Genomic DNA, 21,838 nt, shown 5'->3' with positions numbered 1-21,838 from the left:
TTTGATCACTTAATAGTTTTCCACTTAATGATATGGATATAGACCACAGTTAACTTTGTCCATTCCTCTACTGAAGGACATCGTGGTTGCTTCTAGTTCCAAGTGATAATGAATAAGGCGGTCACAAAAAGACAAATATCTATGACTCCACTTACATGAGGTACTGAGAGTAGTCAAGATCATAGAACATGGACAGGTATCTGCCAGGGACTGGGGATAGGGGGGAATGAGGAGTTATTGTCTAAAGAGTAAAGAGTTTCAGTTTTACAAGATGAAAAGAGTAATGGAGATGGATGGTGCTGATGGTTGCACAACATTATGAATGTATTTAATACTACTGAAGTTTTCACTTAAAAATGGTTAAGTTGGCAAATTTTATCTTGTGTAATTTACCACAATAAAAAAATTAGGGAAATAATAAGTATAAAAAAAGTTTAAATGTGAGAGTAATATGACCAAGCAATTCCATGCCTAGGTATATAACTTAGAGATTGAACACATATGTCCAAACAAAAACTTGTGCACAAATATTCATAGCATCATTATTCCTAATAGCCAGAAGGTGAAAATAACCGAGTTGTCCATCAGCAGACTTAGTCATAAATAAAATGGGGTAAATCCATACAATGGAATATTATTTGGCAAAATAAAGAAATGAAATACTGATACATGCTACAACGTGGATAAGCTTGAAAACACTATGCTAAGTGAAAGAAGCCAGTCGGTAACGACCGCACATTTCATGATTCCATTTATACAAAACATCCAAATTGGGAAAACCGGTAGAGACAGAAAATAGGCTAGTGGTTACCTAGGGCTGGGAGATTTGGCAGTAAATGTGGGGGAGGAGCAACTGCTAATGGGTACTGTTTCTTTCGGAGTGATAAAAATGGTCTAAATTTTGGGCCGGCCCTGTGGCTTAGAGGTTAAGTGCGCGCGTTCCGCTGCTGGCGGCCCAGGTTCGGATCCCAGGCGCGCACCGACGCACCCGTTCTCTGGCCATGCTGAGGCCGAGTCCCACATACAGCAACTAGAAGGATGTGCAACTATGACATACAACTATCTACTGGGGCTTTGGGGGGGAAAATAAATAAATAAAGTTTTAAAAAAATATTTGCTCAATTAATGAATTGTGAGTGGAAATTAAATCACAATTTTAAAAAATGTTCTAAATTTGATGGTGATGATGGTTGCAAAACTCTGTGAACATACTAAAAATCATCGTATTGTATACTTTAGATAGATGAATTGCATGGTATATGAATTATATCTCAATAAACCAATTATAAAAACACATATCTGTAAAGAAAACGCATTGTAACTAGTTAGGGAATTTTTGAATATTTGTAACATAGACAAAAACATGCTTTGGTTAATATTTGTACACACTACTTGTTAAACTTTGTGAATAAATTGTTTCCTGAGGTACTGTCCATATTGACTGGTCTATGATCCACATATGATCCACTTTGGCCTATGATCCATGGAGAAGATATAAGAACAAAATATGATCCACTTTGGTTTACGATCTGTGGATATGTTATAAGAACAATTGTCATTTACTTCAATCGCAAAGTCACACAAATGTGATTCTTTGATGAAATGAACCAGGTGCATTATGTTGTGCTTTGTGAAGCCAACTAAAAGATACTTTGACATACGAGAAGTGGCCAAAATCCTTCTCACGGAAATTACCTTGGGTTCCTGGCTCTTTGGGGAGTGTGATTATCAAAATGGAAATTAATAAACAACAACAAAAACTATCTGTAAATGAACCACTATCCAATGCCTTCGGCCATTAGTTGTCCCCAAGATTAAAGAGGAAGCCTCCATCCCACCACCTTCCATTTTCCAAGGGTGCTTATTGTCTGTCCTTGAGCTCTGTGGGGGAAAGATTCTTTCTAGAAGCAAAATGCACTGGGGAATATGAAAGATTCTGAAGCGAAGTCTGAGTTAAAAGCTTCTCTGAGCCCTTTTTTCTGCCCAGCACAGAGTAAGGAATTCTAGAGAAGGAAGAAGAAGGAAAGTGGGCTGAGAGACAAGCTAGTGTCACTCTCTCTTCTAGGAACTGAGGAGACAGCTGGCAGGAGTGCCCTGTGTGGCAGAGGAGAAGGTTCAAGGAAACGTCTAAATGTCTCCAGTTTTGGATCTCAAGATCTCCAGCACTGAGAGCAATGTCCGGGATGCAGAGACGACTAAGGTGGTGGAGTGGGATGAAAGATGGGAGGGAGCACCCGACAATCCCCATGTACACAGGGCTTTTTCAGAAGTTTCACTTTTCAATTCCAAATTCTTTCAGGTTATTCTGCCTGGAGACCTAGGACACTCGCCAATTGCTGTTTCTGTTGGGTACCCTTTCTAGCGTAGCCAATTAGAGGAAGTTCATTTTCACAGAGCAGCCGCAAGGTACCCAGAGTTCTCCCTCAACTCCAAGAGGTCCCGAGGTACCAGGTCACCGTGGCCCAAAACCTCCACCGGCTCCTCTCAGGGATGCTGGTCCTGACGGAGACCCAGGCCAGTAAGTGTGGGATCCGTAGTGACACTGCCTTTGAGGAGGGAGGAGGAGAGGAACATCCCTTTGGATCTCTTCTTCCTTCCCCCTTGCTCACTTTCCTTCCACCTCCAGCTCTCCTCACCTTCACTACCCCCCTCAACACACACACACACTCAGACACACACTCACACACACACACACACACACACACACACAGATGAGGAACCTGTGCTCGGGGCTCAGCCTAGAGGAGAATCAGGCTGAATCATCGCCCCCCTTCCCTCCCTCAGATTCCCACTTCTGGAGGCGTTTTGATACCTTTCCGGTCGAGACTCACAGAGCCCAGATACTTGGCAGGCAACTGCCTGGACAAGGGGCCCTCTGTCTCCCGGGGCAGGTAGTTTCTGGGACCCCACAGGCCCCTCATACCTCAGGGGAGAACACACCTCGCAGCTAACAGCTGATCTGGCTAATTACCGTCTTGGAGCTGGGGTCCCCGTGGGCGGGTGACGAGGGTCTCCCACCTCCTGTCTGAGTTCAGCTGCAGGTGCCCGGGAATCTGAGCCTGTGCGCGGGTGTGAGCTGCCTGCCTACCTCTGAGCAGATTACACCTTCCAGAACAGGGACCCGCGCTCCAGAGCCGAGGCGGGACAGGAGAGTGGAAGGCAACCTGGTGGGCGGAGTGCTTCCAGACCTACCTGGAGGGCACCTGCCTGGAATCGATCCATAGATCCCTGGAGAACTGAAAGGAGACCTGATTCATGCAGGTAGCAGGGCAGCCTCCCTGGACCTTCTCTTTGGCTGGGGCTGTATCCATAGCACTGTCTCTAAGGACGGGAGAGAGGATGGCATTGATATCGATCAGGGAAGCCTCCCGAAGTTTAAGCCTTTCTTTTGAGGAAGTGGAATTTGTCCCGGTCTCTAAACGCTTGACTTCACCGTCGCCCAAGGCCACTGCTTTCTGGGACATTAGGGACCACAAGGCTTGAGGGAGAGAAGGTAGGAAAAAAGATGTGAGAAATAATTGAAGGGAAGTTTCCCTTTGAACCTGACCTTGAAGACAAGCTTTGCCTGGGTTTCTTTCTCTCAGTCTTGAGAGAGGCCTGCTGCTCTGTGTGACCCTGCCTTTATCTGTGATGCAACAGGAGCTCCTCTTCCTCTCACTGAGGCTTCTGTGAGTCTCACCTCCAGCCTAGAACCTGCTCTAAAATAGCACTTCCTCTGAGGCCCCTGTGAAGGAAGCCAGGGTTCGATTTTCTAATTCCCTCCCCAATTCTCCTGTCTTTTCCCAAAGTGGTTACTTGTGCCTCTGTTTAGTGAATAAGGGGAAGAAAATCAACAGAAATTTTGCAAGTGTAACTGTTCATAAACACTACAAATTATCTCAGTTTTTTTTAGCTGAAAATAAGTTCTCTAACTTGGTTCATCTTTTTAAAAATTGCTTTGTTATTCCAGGTCTTGGATGTTTTCATATAAATTTTTTAAATCAGCTCATCGATTTCTACCAAAAGCCTCTGAGAAATTTTTGGGGATTATGTTGAATCTATAGATCAATTTGGGGAGAACTGTCATCGTAACAATGTTGAGTCTCGCTGTCCAAGAAAAGGGGTCCATTTATTCATGCCTTCTTTACTCCCTCCCAGCAGTGTTTCTTGGTTTTCAGTGTCTTGGTTTTCAGAGGTCTTAGACATTGCTTGTAAGATTTACTCCGAAGAATTTGATGTTTTTTGGTACTAGTGTACTTGGAATGATATTTAAATTTTATTTCCAATTATTTGTGGTTTATATATAATATATTTGGTGGGTGTTTTTGTGTATGAACCTTGTATCCTATTACCTGTTTTGCTAAAAGATTTGTGTGTCTGAAATCCTGAGTCATATTTGGTCGTAAACTTCTTTCTTTGTCCAATTTTGCTAAGTTTTAAGTTTTAATTTGTTAAGTTTAAATTTAACAAAATAAATTTGTCCATTTCATCTAAGTTGACATCAAGTGGTTCATAGTATTCTCTCACTATCCTTTTAACCTCTGTAGGATCTGTGGTAGTAATCCCTTTTTCATTCCTAATACTGTGATTTTTCTTCTCTTTTCTTCTTAATTAGTCTCCCTAGAGGTTTGTCAAGTTAACAAAGAACAAAGTTTTGCCTTTGTTAATTTTCTCTGTTGCTGCCTGTTTTCTACTTAGTTGATTTCTTCTCTTTCTTATTTCCTTCCTTTAACTTACTTTTTTCTTGCTCTTCTTTTTCTAGTTTCTTAAGGTATAACTTACATCACTGATTTCAGATCTTTCTTCTTTTCTAATCCAAACACTTAAAGCTTTAAGTTTCCCTCCAAGTACTCCTTGAGCTACATCCACAAATTTTCACATGTTGTTCTATTGTTATTATTCAATTCTAAATATTGTTGTACTTCTCTTGTGATTTTTGTCTTTGACTCATAAGTTATATAGAAGTGTGTTAATCTCCAGATATTTGGGGCTTCCTGTACTATATCCTATTAGTATTAATTTCTAATTTAATTACATTATGCTCAGAGAATATACTCTGTATGATTTTTACCCTTTTAAATTTATTAAATGTGTCTTCTAGCACAGTACATTGCCTATCTCTCTCGTGCCCTTGAAAAGCTTTGATTTTCAACTGCTAGATGTCATGGTCTATAAATGACAATTAGATCAAGATGCTGGATAGTTCTTTTCCAGATTCTCTCTTTACTGATTGTTTAGTTCTATCAGTTGCGGAGAGACGTGTTATAAACCTGTTTTGATAGTGGAATTGGAGGAGTAGGGGTTTTTTGTTTTGTTTTGTTTTTAATTGGTATCTGACTGCCACGTGTCCGAAGCTCTGCCAGAGATGGGTCTCGCCGCTTGCTTCCGGAGAGGACCGAGCCCAGGAGGCTGTCAACTTCGCCAGATGGACGCTGCACGGGAAAGGCCGCTCCTGGGCCCGGGAACCTGAAGGCTGAAGACGTCTTTGGAAAGAAGTGTAAAGAAAAAGCACGTTCCCTGGCCTGGGCCCTACCGAGGTCAACGTGTCAAAGTGCCAATACACCGCCCCCAGGGAACGAGTCGCCCGAAGACGACGAGCCTCCTGGCTTTCGTGTGACGCCTCCCTCAGGGCCTGGTGTCCCCTCCGCTCTCCAGATAACGACCTCCAGCTGAAGATCCGGGCCCCGAGGCTGATCAAGGGACCCCAAGACAACCCCGTCCTGGGGCCGCAGTGTGCTCAGGAGGTGACTCATTTGGGACTGGCGAGGCTCGGCGGGCCGCCTGCAAGTCCCCCCAAGCCTGTCGGGAGCGGAAAAGCCTTCCCCGAGCAGCAGCAGGGCAGCCAAGCCCCACCCGGGAGCTCCTCGAGGCCGCGGATTCCGCCGCGGAACCGCCCCGCGAGGCGGGAGGCAGAGAATGGTGACGAGCAGAGACGGGAACCTCAGACTCCGGTGTGAAAAGGCGACGAGTGACTTAGTGACTGGCGGCTTTAGGAGCCAAGAACGGAGCTAAAGAAGAGGCTGCCCAGTCCAACTAGGATGAAAAGGAGGGATGGGGGCGGGGTACAGGCGACCTAGAAACTGTTTAAACGGGGGGGGGGGGGCGCCGGGCGGGAAACCAGGTGCGGGGAGCGTTTCGCTCGGTTTCTAACAACTTAGACGCGGAGTCGGGCAGCGGGCGCGGGACCGGGGCGCCCGGGTGAGACCCGCCACGTGTGGGCTCCGGGAGTGAGTCCAGGCCCGGCGCTGCAGTCGCCGGCTCCTTCCCCGCCGTGTTCATCTTTCTCCTCATTCTTCCAATTATGCCCCCTTCTCCTCCCTCTCTTGCCCCTCGGACTGCAACCCCGACTCAACCGTCCTTCCCCTGGCGATTCCGCGATTCGGGTAGAGAGGTAGAGATGGAAATGGGGGCGGCGTCAGCCATTTCGGTCGCGGTTTCTGGAGACATCCCAGGAGGCGCCAACAGGGTCTTAACGTTTGCGTCGCGCTCTCCGGTTACAGAGCACTTTCCCCGAGGGCTTTCCCCGCCGCAGCCACGAGGGAGGATCTGATCATCCCTCGTCCCGCGCCCGGGAAGGAGAGTGAGGCCGCACCGAGGAGGCGGGCCCCAGGACACGCGATCCTCCAGCTGCACTAGAATCCAGGCTGCTCAGGGATGGAGCGGGTCTTCCAGGCGCCGGAAGAGTCAGAGGAGTCCCCAGCCAGGACTTCATATTTCGCGGCCTGCTTACGGGAAATTAGGACTAGAATGGCGCTGACTCTCCCCTGCGCTCGCCCTGGGTGGGGTCTCCTGGGCCTGGCAGGCTGCTCCAAAGACTCGGCTTTCCCGGACTCCGGAATCTATCCTTGAAAGAGAGGAAGAAAATCAGATATTCATGACCTCAAAAGTTTACCACCGCAAACACAGATCCCACAAAGGACTTGTGTTTTGACTTCATAGAGAAATCTACAATTCATCAGTTAAAATAATCAAACAACACAATAGGAAAATGGACAAGAGACGTGAACAGACGTTTCATTAAAGGAGATATGTGGATGGCTAACAAAGACATGAAAAGATGTTCAACCTCATTGGCCATTAGGGAAATGCAAATTAAAACCAAAATCAGAATGGATAAAATAGGAAATAGTGATACCACCAAATGCTGGTGAGAATGCAGAAAAACTGGATTCATTCATTGCAGGTGGGAATGTCAAATGGTACACCCACTCTGGAAAGAGTAGGGCAGTTTTTTAACAAAACTAAACATGCAATTCACTCTTGGGCATTTATCCCAGAGAAATGAAAACAAGTTCACACAAAAACCTGTAATGTTCATAACAGACCGGGTGTGAGCACACAAGAAGAGCTCAGTGGCTGGACCAGACAGATTCAGCTCCAAGAATTCCCACAGGGACCAGAAGCCACCAAGATCTGTGGTTCCCAGGGTAGAGACAGCATCAGCCCTGAGGGTGACATGACCTGAGAAGGGAAGAAGGGACCAGAATTGGGAAGCAATTCTTTTGTGTGTGTGTGTGTGAAATTTTTGTTGTACATTATTGTTTGTCCAGTCATCCTCTAAATGTATCCCTCCACTCCTTGTGCTCACCCCCCATCCCCCTTGCCCCTGGTAACCACCAAACAGTTCCAGCTGTCTGTGTGTTCATTTAGCTTCCACATATGAGTGAAATCATCCAGTGTTTGCCTTTCTCTTTCTGGCTTATTTCGCTTAACATAATACCCTCCAGGTCCATCCATGTTGTTGCAAATGGGAGGATTTTGTCTTTTTTATGGCTGAGTAGTATTCCATGGTGTATATATACCACATCTTCTTGATCCAATCATCAGTCGAGGGACACTTGGGTTGCTTCCACATCTTGGCTATAGTGAATAATGCTGCGATGAACATAGGGGTGCATAAGCCTCTTTGGATTGTTGATTTCAGGTTTGTTGGCTAGTTGTCCAGTAGTGGTATAGCTGGATCATAAGGTATTTCTATTCTTAATTTTTTTAGGAATCTCCATACTGTTTTCCATAGAGGCTGCACCAGTTTGCACTCCCACCAGCAGTGGATTAGGGTTCTCATTTCTCCATAGCCTCTCCAGCATTTGTTGTTTTTTTCTTGGTGATTATAGCCATTCTTATAGGTGTAAGATGATATCTTAGCATGGTTTTGATTTGCATTTCCCTGATGATTATTGATGTTTAGCATCTTTTCATGTGCTTATTAGCCATCTGTATATCTTCTTTGGAGAAGTGTCTGTTCATTTCCTCTGCCCATTTCCTGATCGGGTTGTTTGTTTGTTTGTTGTTCAGTTGTGTGAGTTCTTTATAATTATGGAGATTAATCCCTTGTCGGCTATATGGTTTGCAAATATTTTTTCCAAGCTGGTGGGTTGCCTGTTCATTTTGATCCTGGTTTCACTTGCCTTGTAGAAGCTCTTTAATCTGATGAAGTCCCACTTGCTTATTTTTTTCTTTGGTTTCCCTTGTCTGAGTGGACATGGAATTCGAAAAGATCCCTTTATGGCCAATGATGAATAGTGTACTACCTATATTTTCCTCCAGGAGTTTTATAGTTTCAGGTCTCACCTTCAGGTCTTTGATCCATTTTGAGTTAATTTTTGTGTATGGCAAAAGAAGATGGTCTACTTTCATTCTTTTGCAAGTGGCTGTCCAGTTTTCCCAGCACCATTTATTGGAGAGACTTTCCTTTCTCCGTCGTATGTTCTTAGCTCCTTTGTCAAAGATTATGTGCCCGTAGATGTGAGGTTTTATTTCTGGGCTTTCAATTTTGTTCCATTGATCCATGTGTCTGTTTTTGTACCAGTACCATGCTGTTTTAATTACTATCACTTTGTAGTATGTTTTGAAGTCAGGGATTGTGATGCCTCCAGCTTTGTTCCTTTTTCTCAGGATTGCTTTAGCTATTTGGGGTCTTTTGTTGCCCCATATGAATTTTAATATTCTTTGTTCTATTTCCATAAAGAATGTCCTTGGGATTCTGATTGGGATTGCATTGAATCTGTAGATTGCTTTAGGTAGTATGGACATTTAAACTATGTTTATTCTTCCAATCCAAGTGCATGGGATATTTTTCCATTTCTTTGTGTCATCATTGATTTCACTCAATAATGTCTTATAGTTTTCATTGTATAGGTCTTTCACTTCCTTGGTTAAATTTATTCCTAGATATTTTCTTCTTTTTGTTGCAATTGTAAATGGGATGGTCTTCTTGAGTTCTCTTTCTGTTAGTTCGTTGTTGGTATATAGAAATGCAACTGATTTCTGTAAATTGATTTTGTACCCTGCAACTTTGCTGTAGTTGTTGATTATTTCTAATAGTTTTCCAAGGGATTCTTTAGGGTTTTCTATATATAAGATCATGTCATCTGCAAACAGCGAGAGTTTCACTGCCTTGTTGCCTATTTGGATTCCTTTGATTCCTTTTTCTTGCCTAATTTCTCTGGCCAGAACCTCCTGTACCGTGTTGAATAAGAGTGGTGAGAGTGGGCACCTCTGTCTTGTTCCTGTTTTCAGAGAGATGGCTTTCAGTTTTTCCCTGTTGAGTATGATGTTGGCTGTGGGTTTGTCATATATGGCCTTTATTATGTTAAGGTACTTTCCTTCTATACCTATTTTGTTGAGAGTTTTTATCATAAATGGATGTTGGATCTTGTCAAATGCTTTCTCTGCATCTATTGAGATGATCATATGGTTTTTACTCCTCAGTTTGTTAATGTGGTGTATCACATTGATTGATTTGCAGATGTTGAACCATCCCTGTGTCCCTGGTATAAATCCCACTTGATCATGGTGTATGATCTTTTTAATGTATTGCCGTATTCGATATGCCAATATTTTGTTGAGGATTTTTGCATCTATGTTCATCAGGAATACTGGTGTGTAGTTTTCCTTCTTTGTGTTGTTCTTGTCTGGCTTTTGTATCAGAGTGATGTTGGCCTCATAGAATGTGTGGGGAAGTGTTCCACCTTCCTCTATTTTTTGGAATAGTTTGAGAAGGATAGGTATTAAATCTTCTTTGAATGTTTGGTAAAATGCTCCAGAGAAGCTATCTGGTCCTGGACTTTTTTTGGGGAGGGGGAAGGTGTTTGATTACTGTTTCAATCTCCTTACTTGTGATTGGTCTATTCAGGTTCTCTATTTCTTCTCGATTCACTTTTGGGAGGTTGTATGAGTCTAAGAATTTATCAACTTCTTCTAGTTTGTCCAGTTTGTTGGCATATAGTTTTTAATAGTATTCTCTTATAATCTTTTGTATTTCTGTGGCATCTGTTGTAATTTCTCCTTTTTCACTTCTAATTTTATTTATTTGAGGCTTCTCTCTTTTTTTCTTGGGGAGTCTGGGTAAGGGTTTGTCAATTTGTTTATCTTCTCAAACAACCAGCTCTTTGTTTCATTGATCCTTTCTACTTTTTTTTTTTTCGATTTCATTTATTATTGCTCTGATTTTTATTATTTCCCTCCTTCTGCTGACTTTAGGCTTTGTTTGTTCTTCTTTTTCTAATTCTCTTAGGCGTAGTTCGAGGTTGCTTATTTGGGCTTTTTCTCATTTGTTAAGGTGGGCCTGTATTGCCATGAGTTTCCCTCTCAGGACTGCTTTTGCTGCATCCCGTATGAGTTGATATGGTGTATTTTCATTTTCATTTGTCTCCAGATATGATTTTATTTCTCCTTTAATTTCATCAGTGATCCATTGGTTGTTTAGTAGCATGTTGTGGAGTCTCCACAGCTTTGTCACTTTCCCAGGTTTTTTCTTGTAGTTGATTTCTAGCTTGACAGCATTATGGTCAGAAAAGATGCTTTCTATGATTTCAATCTTCTTAAATTTATATAAGCATGCCTTGTTTCCCAACATATGGTCTATTCTTAAGAATGTTCCGTATGTGCTTGAGAAGAATGAGTAATCTGCTGTGTTTGGATGGGGTGTCCTATATATATTTACTAAGTCCATCTCATCAAGTTTTTCATTTAAGTCCATAATTTCCTTATTGATTTTCTGTCTGGATGATCTATCCATTGATGAAAGTGGTGTGCTAAGATCCCCTACTATTATTGTGTTGTTGTTAATATCTCCTTTTAGGTTTGTTAATAGTTGCTTTATGTACCTTGGTGCTCCTGTGTTGGGTGCATATATATTTAAAAGTGATATGTCTTCTTGGCGGAGTGTCCCTTTTATCATTATATATTGCCCCTCTTTGTCTCTCATTACCTGTTTTATCTTGAAGTCAACTTTGTCTGATATAAGTATGACAGCACCTGCTTTCTTTTGTTTGCCATTAGCTTAGAGTATTGTCTTCCATCTTTTCACTCTGAGCCTGTGTTTGTCTTTAGAGCTGAGGTGTGTTTCCTGGAGGCAGTGTATTGTTGGGTCTTGTTTTTCAATCCATCCCACTACTCTGTGTCTTTTGATTGGAGAGTTCAGTCCATTTACATTTAGGGTAATTATTGACATATGAGGGCTTATTGTAGCTATTTTATTGCTCTTTTTCCAGTTCTTTTTCATTTCTTTTGTTTCTCATCCCATGTGTTTCAGACTACCAATTCAGTTTGGCAGTTCTGTATGGGAGTTCTCTTAGTTTTCTCTGTCTTTATCCTGTGTGATTCTGTTCTGATTATTTGGTTAGTGGTTACCATGAGGTTTGTATAAAAAAATCTTGTGGATGTGATAGTCCACTTTTTGATGGCCTCTCATTCCCTTAGGCTAAGTCGATACAATCCCTTTCCCCTTCCCCTTCTAAGTTATTGTTGTCACATCCTATTTCTTGTGTTTTGAGATTATGTTTAACATGATGAGGTTATATTTCTTTGTGGTGCCTACCTTCCCTTGATCTTTGGTTTTATAATTAAGTGTTTCCTAATCTATTCTGATAGAGAGCTGCAATTTTTCTGGTTTTGTCAACCTGTTTTCCTCCTTGTTCAAAACTTTGAATCCCCTTTCTCTTTCTTTTCTCAGGCATGAGGACCTTCTTGAGCACTTCTTGTAGTGGTGGTCTTGTGGCAATGAACTCCCTTAGCTTTTGTTTATCTGGGATAGTTATTATTTCTCCATCATATCTGAAGGATATTTTCACTGGATAGAGTATTCTTGGCTGAAAGATTTGTCCTTCAGAATTTTGAATATATCGTTCCACTCTCTCCTAGCCTGTAAGGTTTCTGTTGAGAAATCAGCTGAGAGCCTGATAGGAAATCCTTTGTACGTTATTATTTTTTGTCTAGCTGCACTTAATATTTTTTCTTTGTCATTGACTTTTGCCAGCTTTACCACTATATGCCTTGGAGAGGGTCTTTTCGTGTTGATATATTTAGCAGATCTATTTATTTCATTCACTGGTATTTCCAGCTCCTTCTCCAGGTTTGGGAAGTTTCAGATATTATTTCTTTGAACAAGTTCTCTGCTCCCTTTTCCCTCTCTTCTCCCTCTGGAATACCTATAACTCTTATATTGGATTTCCTAATTGAGTCAGATATTTCTCGGAGAGTTTCTTCATTTCTTTTTAGTCTTAGTTCTCTTTCCTCCTCCATCTGGAGCATTTCTGCATTGTTGTCCTCAATGTTGCTCATTCTTTCCTCCATATTGTCAGCCCTGATGCTTAAGGCTTTCAGGTATGTCTTTATCTCCTCTATTGTGTTTTTCATCTCTAAGATTTCTGATTGGTTTTTCTTTACTGTTTCAATCTCTTTTGTGAAGAAACTCCTGATTTCATTGAATTGTCTATATGTGTTTTCTTCTATTTCATTAAACTTTTTTATGATGGCTGTTTTGAATTCTCTGTCATTAAGGTTATACATTTCTGTGCTTTCGGGGTTGACTTCTGGGCACTCGTCATTTTCCTTTTGGTCTGGAGATTTCATATATTTTTGCATAGCACCTGTCGGTAGTGGTTTCTTTTTCCTCATAGCGAAAATATATGGTGGCAGTTTCCTCTTGCCCTGCTGAGTGGGGGTCGAGAGCTGTGTATTCTGGCCTGCCTGGATCAGCAGATGCTCTGGTTGGCATCTGGCTGAGCTGAGGCACGGCTGAGCTGAAGCACAGCTGATCTGAAGTCCCGCTGAGAGGAGGCTGCTGGGGGTGAAGGGTGGGAACAGCTGGAGCTGGATCGTGGGAAGAGCTGGGACTGGAGTGCAGCTAGGACAAAGACCTCAGCTGAAGTACAGCTGGACTGAAGAAGCCGGAGCTGGAGCACTGCTGGGCTGAAGCTGGAACTGGAGTGTGGCTGGGTTGAAGTTGCTGGTGCCAAGTTAGCTGGAGCCTGAGCACGGCCAAGCCAAAGCAGCAGGAGTCTGGGGGCAGGGACCCATTGAGCTGATGCAGCTGGGGCTGGGGCACAGTTGAACCAAAGGAGCTGAGGCTGTGGCATGGTGGAGCTGGGGCAGCTGGGGCAGCTGGGGCTGTGGCGCAGTGGGACCTGAGCTGCTTCAGCGTCTTGTGTGGGGGCATGGACACAACCTGCTGCTGGTGGAGCCCAGGCACCATGGGGCTGCTGCTGCTGCTGGTGGGGTCAGGGCGCCTGGGGGCTGCTGCCTCTGGGGGTGGGCGGAGCTGAGGTACAGCTGTGGTGAAGCCCCCGGTGGTCGGGTGGTCAGGCTGGGTGGGGGAGGGGCGCTTACTTTCACCAGCCAGAACTCAGTGGTCTCTAGCCTTGCTGCAGCTCTCTGCTCTCCTGAGGAGCTAACTTGTCGAAAGTACCCTCGCCACAGTTCCACTCCCTCCGTAGGGAGATTCCTCACGAGCTGTGAGGGGTCTTGGAGAGCTCTGGTTTCCCCCACCGAGAGCAGCCCCTCCCCCCTCTCTCTGAGATCCCAATGGTCTCAGTCTCACAGTCCTTGGGGAAGGAAGGGAACTCCTCTTACCTCCTTCCAGCTACTCTGGGGATTCCAGCACCTCAGTCATCAAGTGTATGGCTGACTGGGTGCCTCAGACATCCCTTGTGTTGTGTGAATAGCTTCTGTTGGAATATGAACATCCTTTTTGTTGTGTCTTAGAGGGGGAGAGTTCAATGTGGGAAGCTCACTCCACCATGATGCTGACGTCACCCTGGGAAGCAATTCTTTAATCACAGCGGTTGCAAACACATGTGAGTAAGAGATTATTATCATGGAAGTGATAACACAAAACATGAAAATTAAGTCAAGATGGATCATAGACCTAAATGTAAGGTCTAAAACTTTAAACTCCTGGCTCTTTTGACATCATAGGAAGGATGAACAGTTACAGACATTCTAGTTCCTCTCAGAGGAAAGTCCAAACTTCCTAAGGCTTCACGATATCCTCCCTGGGTATCCCCTGAGGTAAAAACTGGGAATCCGATAGGATGCCCCAAATTCCTCTGGAAGGAAAGGATACCCAACCCCAAGGTGAGCTGTGACCCCAGTGCTCCAGGAACTGAGATGGGGCAGCAGTGCCACGCCGCCCAGCGTGGGCTGAGCCCAGACCCCGGGAGTAAGTGCACTGAAGGAAGAGTCCAGAGGCTGCAGAGCTTTGCTCTTGCTTGGAAGACACCAAGGACGCTGGAGTCAAGGGACCCCTTCCCGACCTTTTCTCTCATGCTCATGCTGCATGCCCCTCCAGGGGACATTCATTGTTGGCTCCCTGGGCTTTATGATCTGCTCTGAGCTTTCATGATTCCTGATGTCCCTTCTCTCAAGTCTCTATAGAGTAAGGAGACAGATCTCCACCGTTTCTTTTTCCTTCACTTCTGCCTTCCAAACCCATCCCCTCTTGTCCACTTCCCCCACCTTCTTAAACCAGGAGCACAATCTAGATTTCTGGGAAGGGCTTGTTTGCTCTTACACACACACACACTCACAAAGAGACACATATATACGTAGAGAGACAGAAACACACACACATGCTCTTAACCATACTCCTATCCCTCCTTCATTCCCATTCCCCAGTGATGGAGTGGGCTCTGGATCTTGAAAGTATGCAAATTCCACCAGAGCCATCCACCTCAGAATCACTTGCTCCTTCTGTCAGGGACTCTGAGCCACATTTCTCTATTGACTGCCACAAACTCGAATGCACTGCAGCAGACAGCATGCTGGCCTGGAATTGAGGAGTTCTGGGTTCTGGTTTTCCCTCGGCCTCTAATTCTCTGCCTAGTTTTGGTTAAAGCACTCACCAGTTCCAGACCCCAGTTCACTCCTCTGAGAAGTGAAGGACTCAGACTGGGTCTTCTCAATGGTCTGGACAAGTCTAGGGGTCTGTAGTTCTCTAAGTCCCCCATGTGATGACCAAGAATGGATTAGGTTCTATGTGCTGCCCCATTCCCTTCTAAATAAACAGAAGATCAGGATCCGGCAAATTGACCACAGTCCTGAAAACTCCCATGTCGACCTAGTTACAGGATCCTGGAAACTGCACCGAGAAGCAGGAGGGGTCCTCTTGGGGAGGACAGAGGTTGTGATGGTGCCCTTAGGACTCTAAGGATTATACATCTTCAAAGATTCTATCTACTAATTTCTATGCCCAGAATCACTATAACCTCTACCACCACAACTACAACCACCATCCTTAGAAAACCTGCTATTTTTAGTGACAGGAAGCATAAGAAACTGCAGTTACCCTGCTTTCTCAGAGGGAACTTTTTTTTTTTCGTGAGGAAGATCAGCCCTGAGCTAACATCCATTGCCAATCTTCCTCCTTTTCCCCCCACCAAGCCTCAGTAGATAGTTGTATGTCGTAGTTGCACATTCTGCTAGTTGCTGTGTGGGACGCCACCTCAGCATGGCCGGACAAGCGGTAAGCCTGTGCGCGCCCAGGATCCGAACCCGGGCCGCCAGTAGCAGAGCGCTCACACTAAACTGCTAAGCCACGGGGCCGGCCCCTCAGAGGGAACATTTTGACCGAAATCTCCTTTATCTTCACCACTCCTTGCCCACTTTATTACAGATACAACTCAATGATTTTGGTAAGTTTATGGAGTTGTGCAACTATCACCAAAATTCAGTTTTAGGACATTTCCATTCCTCCAAAAAGTTTCCTTGTTCCTGATTATAGTTAATCCCCACTCCCATCCTCAGTTCTAGCCACCAACTGATCTGCTATTTTTGCCCTTTCTAGATGTTTCATATAAATGGAATTGTATATCATGTAATCTTTTGTGTCTTGTTTCATTAACTTAGCATAATGCTTTTGGGGTTCATCCATGTGATGGCCTGTATCAATTGCTTGCTCCTTGTCATTGTTGAATAGTGTTCCATGGTATGGATATACCAAAGTTAGTTTCTCCCACCACCAGTTAGTAGACATTTAGGTTTTTCCCAGTTTGGGTGCTATTATAAATAATGAAGCTACAAGTATTCATTTATATGTCTTTGTGTGAACATGTGTTTTCATTCATCTGGGATAGATTCACAGGTGTGGGATTGCTGGGATCTATTTTAAATTTATGTTTAATGTTTTAAGAGACTTGTCAAATTGTTTTCCAAAGTGACTCTACCATGTTACACTGCCACCAGCAATGTATGAGGGTTTCAGTTTCTCCACATCCTTGGCAATGCTTTTTTTATTATATAATGTCTCCTCTTATTACAGCCATACTACAATTGTATCTCAATGTAGTATCTTATTATGTTTTTAATTTTCCTCCTGATGGCTAATGATGTTAAAATACCTTGTCATGGGCATACAGGGCATTCATATATCTTCTTTGGTGAAATGGTGATTCAAATCTTGGGTCCGTTTTTAGTTGGTCTGTTTATCATCTTATTATTGAGGTGTGGGAGTTTTTTATATATTCTGGATACTAAATCCTTATCAAATATATGGCTTGGAAATATTTTATCCCAGTCTGTGGTTTGTTTTTTATTTGCTTCATAATATCTTTGGAACTACACATTTTCTCATGTTGATAAATTCCAATTATCAATTTTTTTTCTTTAATGGACTGGGCTTTGGTATCTAAGAACTGTTTGCTCAGCCTAAGGTCATGAAGAGTTTCCCCTACTTTCTCTTTGTTTAATTTTAAAGTTTTAGACCTTACATTTAGGTCTATGATCCGTTTTGAGTTAATTTTTGTGTTTGATGTGAGATAAGGGTCAAAATTTATATTTTTTATGTGGATATACAAATATCCAAGCATCATTTGTTGAAAAGACTTTCCTTTGGCACTTTTGTTGAAAATGAATTAACCATAAATGCAAGAATGTATCTGTAGAGTCTCAATTCCGTCTCATTGGTTTATATGCCTCTCCTTGTGCCAATACAACACTGTTTTGATTACTGTGCCTTTCCAGCAAATTTTGAACCTGGATGGCATGAGTCCTTCTACTTCATTAACCTTCTTCAAAATTGTTTTGGCAATTTTAGGTCTTTTGCATTCCAGTAAAAATTTTAGCATCAGCGTGTCAAATTTTACAAAAACACTTTCTGGGATTTTGATAGGGATTTTATTTATAGGTCAATTTAGGGACAATTGTCATCTTGACAATATGATTCTTCCAATCAAAAACATTAAATGCCTCTCCATTTATTTAGATCTTATTTAATTTCTCTCAGCATTGTTCCAAATTGTCACTATACATCTTGCACTCATTACTTAAGTTTATTCCATGGGCTGGCCCTGCAGCTTGGCAGTTAAGTGCGCACGCTCCGCTGCTGACGGCCCCGGTTCGGATCCCGGGCGTTCGCCTACGCACCGCTTCTCCGGCCATGCTGAGACCGCGTCCCACATGCAGCAACTGGAAGGATGTGCAGCTATGACATACAACTATCTACTGGGGCTTTGGGGAAAAAAATTAATTCATTCATTAAAATTATTTTAAAAAATTATTCCTAAATATTTGATGCTTTTGTCAACTGAATTGTTTTCTTAACTTCATTTTCAGTTTGAGCCACCGTTGAACATCTCACCTGCCAGCAACAGAGATTAATGCTGAGCCCACAATATGGCAATATTCTCTGAGAACACAAAGCAGCTACTTGATGGCAAGTTGACTACATTGGGCTTCCTCAATCCTTAAAGAGCCAGCCATTCGTTCTTATATAAATAGATACTGGTTCTGGGTAGAAGTTTGCATTTTCTGTTCATAAAACCTCAGCCAATTGCCACTATCCAAGGGCTTACAGAGTGTCTGATCTTATACAACATAGCTCTGCCCAGGAGACCCACTTTACAGCAAACTAGAACTGAAAGTGGGCCCATTACCATAGGATCCACTGACAGTATCACACACTGCACCAATCTGAAGCTGCTGGCCTGACAGAGCATTTGGATAATCTGCTAATGGTGCCACAGAAGCACCAGCCCAGAAGCAACACTTTTCAGGATGGGGTGTCAATTTTCATAATGTGGGGTATTTATTGAATCAGAGACCTCTATCTGGTGCTGTGTCCCCAGTGGGAAGAGTACATGGGTCCAGGAATCAAGGGATGGAAGGAGTGGGTCCATTTTCCATCACAGACAATAACCCACTGGGGGAATTTGTGCTTCTTGCTTCCTTCATTCTGGGCTCGGCTGGATTAGAAGTCATGGCCCCACTTGCCAAGTGATACAGTGAGGGCCACACTGAACTAAAAGCCATACAAGCTGTGGCTGCTGCCTGGACACTCTGGACTCCTTGGAGAAAAGAGGAGACCCAGTAGTGGTAGGAGTAACTGACTCTAATGAGAGGGGAGGTGAAACTGCTGTTCCACTATGAGGGTGGATAGGAATCTGTGTAGAACCCAGATGGTCCACGTGGGCATCTCTTGGTACTCTGTGCCCAATTTTGACGATGAAAGACATTTGCAGCAACTCCAGCTGAGAAGGATATGATTACCAGTGCCTCGATCTCTTGGGAATAAGGGTTTGGATAACACCACCAGGTAAGGCATCAAGACCTGCCACATTTAAGAAGTTTTCAGCTTCCCCAAATTAACACTGGGCAGAGCAGGGCCAGGCCATTCTGTAACCAGAGAAGCCTGGGGCTGAGGATGGCTTTGGAGAGAATTATACAATGAAAAATTCAAGTTAACTTGTTTTGCCATCCCCTAACGAGACCAGCTTGTCAATTAGCTGGTCCCAGAGAGGACGGTGCCCGAACTGAAACTAGCCTCCTGGGTTCTTATCCAGCTGCTCTCCTTTAAAACTGGGTCTAGGGCCGGCCCGGTGGCTTAGCGGTTAAGTGCTCGCGCTCAGCTGCTGGCTGCCCAGGTTCGGATCCTGGGCGCGCACAGACGCACCACTTCTCCGGCCATGCTGAGGCCGAGTCCTACTTACAGCAACTAGAAGGACGTGCAGCTATGACATACAACTATCTACTGGGGCTTTGGGGGAAAAAAATAAATAAAAAAAATAAAAAATAAATAAATAAATAAAACTGGGTCTCTCCTCTTCTTGAAAAATAGAGAAGTTCCAGCAGAGGATCCCGGCTCCAACACCTTGAATTCAGCCACCCACGCCCTGCCACTCTGCTTGGTCAAACACTATCAAGAACTGATAACACCTGGAGCAGACTGTAGCAGCTGGAATCTAGGAAGACCCTTGTCGGGGGAGGTGAGTGCAGAGGGGTGCAGGGAGTTGTTGGGCCCCTGGGGCCATCTGGAGCAAAGCTATGCTGCAGTCGCCACCAGACCAGTCCTGGAGCTGAAAGGGTGTGTCTAGAGCGCAAAGGCTGTGTAGGGCTCACCTGGGCTCTGCTGCAGGACAGAGGAGGGAGGTGGATGGTGGGAGGAACCCCCAGACAAGAGAGTAAAGAGGAAACGAGTGTTATAGTCACTCAAGGCTTTGTCAGTCATGACAGGAGCCCAAAAAGTGGCTATCTGGTGGAGCAGGATGGGAAGAAGAGCAGGATGAGAAGGACAGGGGTTGGGGTTGGGGCTGGAGCTGGGAGACAGGGAGCAAGGGAGGGAAGAAAGAGCTGGGGTGGGTGATGGTGCCAGTTTGAGAATCAGGTGCCCATTCCACTTTAGTAGGCAGGTGCCCAGTTCCACTTTAGTAGGCTTCTAACCACGTCAGTGTGGGTCTCCCAGCAGGTAGAAGAGTCTTAGCTTGAGAACACAGAAACATGGTTTCTGAAGATATTCCCAAAACCCACCCCTCCAACACACCTACTGAGAATCACTGGGTCCTTCCCCGGTGACACTATCTTTCCTCCTCATTTCCCTTCCCTCCTCTTCTTTTACCTGCCTTTCCCTCCTTCTGTTCTCCTGGCCTTGACCCCCATTTGCCCTGCCTCTCTCCTCTTTCTTCCCCTCTGATAATTCAGGAAGGAACAGAAATGCAGGCAGAGGTCAGATGTTTTAAGAATTTATTGAGTGGTCTCTGGGAGTGTATTTTAAGACATAACATTGTCCCTGGTTTCAAAGTATTTCTCTCCACATTTTTTCCTTAGGTTTGTGAGAAAGGCCATCTGATCAGCCCATTACCCAAGGAAGGAAACTGAGACCCAGAGTCCTGAGGATGCTTGTCCAAGATCACCCAGTCCACGGGCCCTAAGAATCAAAGACCTCAGGCCCTGGTATCATTCTGCCATTCGCTTAAGAAATCAGGATAGGTCCTTTATCAAAGGATAAAGTGGATAAAGAAGATGTGGTGTATATATACAATGAAATACTATTCAGCCATAAAAAAAGATAAAATCGTCCCATTTGCAACAACATGGATGGACCTGGACGGTATTATGTTAAGCAAAATAAGTCAGAAAGAGAAAGACAAACACTGCATGATTTCACTCATATGTGGAAGATAAACCAACACATGGACAGATAGAACTATTTGGTGGTTACCAGGGGGAAGAGGCTGGGGGGTGGGCAAAAGAAGTAAAGGGATGCATTTACATGGTGACTGACAAACAAGAACGTACAACAAAAATTTCACAACAGAGAAAAAAGTTTTACTAATATTATTACTGTATACTTTCTTGGTTTCTGATCTTCCCCTAATTCTTAGTTTCCTGTTATATGCTGAGTTTTTCTTTATTTTCATTGTTATTACTTACTTCATTTTATTTTTGTAATTCTGTTCAGCATGAAAATAAAACAAGGGAAGAACTTTTTCATTATACAAAAAAAAATCAGGATGGGGATGTTGAAGACTCTTCATGCATCAGATGGTTATCTGTGCTCCTTGGTGGGAGTCTTCCTGTGACCCCAGTTGTTCCTGCTGGGGGTGACCGCGGCTCCTGAACCCATCCCTGTAGAATAGGAAGAAAATCAGACATGAAGGCATCTAAAATTTTCCTCCTGTGAACCCTTTTTTGGGAAGTAGAGGGATGTGCTCCAGGAAAAAAAAGGAATATACTAAAAAAGAGGAAGACTTGGGATCTGAGAAACCAGGGCATCAACCCATGAGAAGGGAAAGGGAGTCACCAGGAAGAAGGGCAGGGAGAGGCGTCTACAGGACAGCTGGGCAGTGGGCCCAGACAGGGGCAGGCTGGCCTGGGTGGGTAGAAATGCAGAGGGGAGCCTTCACCAAGAAAATGACCTAGACAACAACCATCATGAGTTTGAAGGCATTGAGAAGGGATTCACTTAACTGGGGGACAGTTGGGGGGATAAATTTATAAAATTAGAAGATCATGGAAAGTAAGAAAATGAAAACATCAGGCAATTATTAAACCCCTGGAAAACATCAATATGTATGAAAAGGACAATTAAGGAAGTTTAACATGTGGCTCAGGCAGGAGTAACATTCCCGTAAGTAAATAATTGTCACTCTGTCTCCCAGTCCAGACAAAACGACCATATACCTACACTAGGAGGATGAGACTGCATTTGTTGAGGGGCGGGATAGAAACTGTGGAAGGAAGGGATGTTGGAATGTCAAAGATAATGTCTAAAAGTGAAAAATAAAAAGAAGCACGAATGTATGCTATCAAGAGAGATGGAGATAAAAAACAAAAAGTAAGTTGGGGGCCAGCCGGTGGCGTGGTG

General features: G+C 43.8%; 1 long non-coding RNA gene across 1 annotated transcript; it reads left to right on the top strand.

Annotated features, from left to right (window-relative positions):
* Positions 1-2,890: 2,890 nt before the first annotated feature.
* Positions 2,891-17,911, top strand: LOC131413906 (uncharacterized). Its single transcript, XR_009222058.1, has 3 exons — positions 2,891-3,261; positions 13,966-14,057; positions 17,812-17,911. It is a non-coding gene; the product is annotated as an uncharacterized LOC131413906 (long non-coding RNA).
* Positions 17,912-21,838: the final 3,927 nt, after the last annotated feature.

This window comes from Diceros bicornis, chromosome 14 (genome assembly GCF_020826845.1).
Source record: "Diceros bicornis minor isolate mBicDic1 chromosome 14, mDicBic1.mat.cur, whole genome shotgun sequence".
NCBI lineage: Eukaryota > Metazoa > Chordata > Mammalia > Perissodactyla > Rhinocerotidae > Diceros > Diceros bicornis.
This window is presented reverse-complemented; position numbering and strand designations above follow the sequence as displayed.